At 33.4% G+C, this 5,234-nt stretch overlaps 1 pseudogene; it reads left to right on the top strand.

The window, feature by feature from the left end:
- The first annotated feature begins 1,993 nt into the window (after window positions 1-1,993).
- On the top strand, window positions 1,994-3,417 carry LOC101996286 (annotated as a pseudogene).
- Window positions 3,418-5,234: the final 1,817 nt, after the last annotated feature.

Here is a 5,234-nt window from a genome sequence, read left to right as displayed (position 1 = left end):
AAGAAAAATTTGCTGACGAAATATGAGGAATTTGTCAAAGAATAATATATATTCTAATAAAACATATAAACATTCTCATACCCATAAACTACACAATTCTAAATTTAGCTTAAATTCTAACTCCATTGAGAATACTATTAAAATCCCTCATTTATGGTCATTATAATTATATTAACATAATTAATACTATTTTAAGTATCACCAAGAAAAATTTGCTGACGAAATATGAGGAATTTGCAGAGGAAATATGAAAATATAACTTTAGATTTTGGAAAATCAAGCTATCTTTGAATTTACTAATGTGAGAGAAAGAACTGGGCACCAAATTTGATTTAAAGAAATATTTAGTCTCATCTAACTATATCTTAAAACCATGAATATAATATAGCTTGTAGGTGGTCCTAAAATTACCTCTATATATCTAATTATTTTTGAATAGGCAATATTTTATATTTAGAATATAAATATAGGAATAGTCTATGGTTATTGTGATAAACAATTGTGTGCATCAACTACTTCCTTTTGCTCTCTTCTGAAACAACTCTTTACTTAAAATTGAGTTACATATATATGTGGAAAGAAAGTAACCAATTATTTAGAAAGCTAATTATATAATGGTAAAAAATAATGGATCTAGTACTATATGTTTCCTATAATTAGTAGCTTGTGATAGCTCATTGAAAGATAGTTTGCTTTTTGTAATCAACTATTCCTTCTTCATTTTCTGTTTAATTAAAATATTTTCAATTTCTCTCTAATAATGTCAAGCTGATATTTAGTGGGAAAGACTTCCTAATGAATATTTGCTGACTTTGTTTACATTTCTCCTACAAACACAGAGAGCAGCATTCTAAGTTCTACAGCCATTGCATGTTTAATTTAGATGTTCTTTAAATGCAAGTCATACTGCTTTTTCTTAAAACAACAGCAATGAGAAAATGGATCCTTCATTTATGTGTGTTTGAGTGCACAATGGGTGACTCACTAAAGATTTCAGGAAATGCTATATTTTAAGTGTTATTTCTCTTCTCCACATTTATGCCTGTAAAAAAATTTATTTTATGTGTTATACTCTTTTCAAGTTCTTGTCTTCTTACAAGAAAATGATTTCTCAATTTCTGTTATGACATTTTGGAACTTTTCTTGTAATTTACTTCTGAGTCTGAAATCATTGTTGTTTTAAGCATGTACTACCTTTTTATGTGTTTTGATTTGGTTCCTCCAAATTAACCAGGCAGGTTTTGAAATCTATAGAAAGCTGACTGGTACAAATAGCCACCTACTGGACTTCTCTCATAAGAGCAGAAATACACTGTTTTTGAATTAGAAAAAAATCAACAGAATTTATTTCTCGAATTTGCCTTTTTATTTTTAAAGTAAATACCCCTCTGAAAATCTTCAGGATCATGACATCTCTTTCTTTCTGAGAGACAATGTAAGAAAGTATAACTAAATTTGCTCTAGCACAGCTTTATAGTAAAAGCAAAAGACATGCTTTTACTATCATTATATGCATCTAAAAATGTTTACATATACTGTTCATAATCTTAAATAATTAAATGTTTTATAAGAGAACCAAGCTGGAACAGCGGATGTCTCTGACTGTTTTACTGGCTTTTGATACCCTACTCATCATACTGAATATCCTTGTCCAGCCTTAGCACACAGAGAGGTGCTTAATATTACTACAACTTGATAGGCCATGTTTTATTGATACTCATAGGAGATATGTTCTTGATGGATAAAAACAGAAGAATAGGGGATTGGGGTTTGGGAGTGGGGAATGGAAAAAGGGGATTGGGAGAGGATGATGGGGGAGTCTATGGCCAAGATATAAAATAGAAAGGTGAAGCAAAAACCCTAATAAAATGGCTCAAAGAACCAAAATTTTAAAACTGTTTTGAATGTTAAATCTAAATTATACATATTTTTCACAATGGGTATGCCACCAGAATGCAAGTGTTGTGAAAACCACCACTAATTCAAAGCCAAAATGGAGAAGGAAAAGAATCATATCAATATCTTTGTCATTGAACTAGATTCGGGGAAGTCCAACACAACTGGCCACCTGATCTACAAATGTGGTGGTATGGACAACAAAACATTTGAAAAATTTGACTAGAAGGCTGCTGAGATGAGTAAAGGCTCCTATACCTGGGTCTTGGACAAACTTAAAGCTGAGTGTGAGCATGGTATCACTATTGACCATCTCCCTGTGTAAATTTGAGACCAGCAAATACTATGTTACTATCATTGATGCCCCTGGGCACAGAAATTTATCAAAACCATAGTTACAAGCACATCTCAGGTGACTATGCTGTCCTGATTGTTACTACTGGTGTTGTTGAACTTAAAAATGGTATATTCAAGAACAGGCAGACCCATGAGCATGCCTTTCTGGCTTATACCCTTGGTGTGAAACAGCTAATTGTTAATATCAACAAAATGGATTCCACTGAGCCACCCTACAACAGAAGAGATATGAGGAAATTGTTAGGAAATTAGTACCTATATTTAAAAAAAAATTGGCTACATCCCTGACACTGCAGCATTTGTACCAATTTCTGGTTGGAATGATGACAACATGCTGGACCCAAGTGCTAATATGAGTTTGTTCAAGGGATGGAAAGTCATGAGCAGCAAAGATGGCAGTGCCAGTGGGTCCATCCTGCTGGAAGCTTTGGATTGTATTCTGCCACCCACTTGTCCAACTGACAACTCTCTGTGACTGCCCCTCCAGGATGTCTATAAAATTGGTGGTATTGGAACAGTCTCTGTGGGTCAAATGGGGACAGGTGTTTTAAAACCTGGAATGGTGGTTATCTTTGCTCTAGTAAATGTCATAACAGATATAAAGTCTGTTGAAATGGACCATGAAACTTTCAGTGAAGCTCTACCTGGGGACAATGTGGGCTTCAATGTAAAGAATGTGTCTGTCACAGATGTTAGATGTGTCAAACTTTCTGGTGACAGCATAAATGTCCCACCAATGGAAGGTGCTGACTTCACTGCTCAGGTGATTATCCTGAACCACCCAGGCCAAATTAGCGTTGGCTATGCTCCTGTACTAGATTGTCACACAGCTCACATAGTAAGCAAGTTTTCTGAGCTTAAAGAAAAGATTGATCGACGTTCTGGCAAGAAGCTGAAAGATGGCCCTAAATTTTGAAATCTGGTGATGCAGCCATTATTGATATGGTTCCTGGCAAGCCCGTGTATGTTGACAGCTTCTCTGACTATCCTCCACTGGGTCATTTTGCTGTTTGTGACATGAGGCAGAGAGGTGCCATCAAAGCTGTGGACAGGAAGGCTGCTGGAGCTGGCAAAGTAACCAATTCTGCCCAGAAAGCTCAGAAGGTTAAATGTATAATATTGCTACTTCCTGTCACCCCAGGCCTAATCAGTGGTGGAAGATGATCTTAGAACTCTTTGTCTCAATTGGCTATTTAAATTTAATAGTAAAAGACTGGTTAATGATAACAAGGCATTCCAAACCTTTAAGAATAGGAGAATGTTTTGGGGCCTATTTTAAGTTATTTGTTTTCAAAATCAGTACTTTTTAATGGAAACAACTTGACAAAAATTTGTCACTGAATTTTGACACTCATTAAAGCAAGTTTAATGTGGAAACATCTGAATTGTATTAGTTCCTATATAACAGATTTGTAATCGCACCTCAACGTGAACTATCATATTAATGTTTAATGATCTTGACAGACAAAAAGGAAAGAGTGTGTGCTGTTAGTTACTTTTCTATTGCTGTGAAGATACTCCATAACCAGGGCAACTTATAAAAGAAACAACATAATTTGGGTCTTGATTGTAGTTTCAGAGAATGAGCCCCTGAAAATGGTCATGGTTATTGTGGCAGCCAGTAGATAGGTGCAATGCCAAGAACATTCTTAGCTGATTGTTCCCATCCTGTCCACAAGTTGGAGGCAGAAGTAGAGTGATAAAAGAATGGTATAAACTTTTGTCTTAAAACCAACCCTCAGTGATATACCCCCTCTAAAAAGACTATACCTCCTAATCTTTCCTAAATATTTACAAAATGGCAACCAAACATTTAAATACTTTAGCCATAAAGGGAATTTTTATTTGAACAGCCACAAGAATGCAATAACATTTCAAGCAAAAACTAGAATACAGAATCAAGATGATTATAAAATGCATTTATATCAAGTTCACTTCTTTGTCAATGAATTTTCTAAAGTTTATGTGTTATTTATTAACTTTTATGATTTTTTTATTTTTATTTTATGTATATGAGTGTTCTGCCTGAATATATGTGCACCTATAAATATATAGTACCCATAGAGACTTGAATATAGCATCAACTTTCATGAAACTGAATTTCTAAATGTTTATGGACTACCATGTTGATTCTGAGAACTGAATCTTGTTTTCTGCAAGAACAATGGCTGCTGAGAAAGCTTTACAACCTACATTTTTTTTTTATTTTTTGTTATTCTTACATGTGGGTCTGTCTACATTTATTTAAGTAAAAAAGGTGCATGCAGAATCTCAGTCTTCTGTAAAACAGAAGACACTTTAACTAATTTGATATTTCTCTAGGCCCTGACATGTAATATTCTATATGAGAGGTCTGCTCAAAATGAAATTAAAGTCCAATATTAAATTAGTCAGTATGTATTCCCTACTAACTTCTGCAAGATTAGGGCATAACTTCTCACATTTATACAATATGGTTAAAATTATTGGACAACAGAGACCATTTTACTGCTGCATCATATTCAGTTTAAATTAAGGTGATTGTCATAAAAGCCACCTTTTAGAGTTATGATTCCCATAGATCTCATTTTCATAAACGCCAATGAAGGAAATGCCAGGATAAAAATATGTAAAGACATTTATAAGAAAAATGTTTAGTACAAATAAAAAACTTATTCAGTGAATGAATCTACTTACTGCAAAAATTAAAAGCAGAGTGTATCTAGAAGTTGTAATGTTAACATGTAAAATATACCAATGCTGATAATTAAATATAAAAATAGCAACATAGTTCTCATACTAATATTTCTTCTTTGGCATTATGTTAAAACAAGAACTGATGGGAAGCAGTAAGGTGTATAAACATTCTCATGGTTAATAATTCAATTAGATAATATACTGATCAGTGGTGGTATAACTTCTTAGGCAATGTAAGATTTCATAGAATTTTGTAATAAAACCTTCATGAAAAAATGTGATAACACAATTATAATATTAAATTA

This window comes from Microtus ochrogaster, unplaced genomic scaffold (assembly GCF_000317375.1).
Source record: "Microtus ochrogaster isolate Prairie Vole_2 unplaced genomic scaffold, MicOch1.0 UNK55, whole genome shotgun sequence".
Lineage (NCBI taxonomy): Eukaryota > Metazoa > Chordata > Mammalia > Rodentia > Cricetidae > Microtus > Microtus ochrogaster.
Note: the sequence above shows the minus strand (reverse complement) of the source record. Positions and strands in the feature narration are given on the sequence as shown.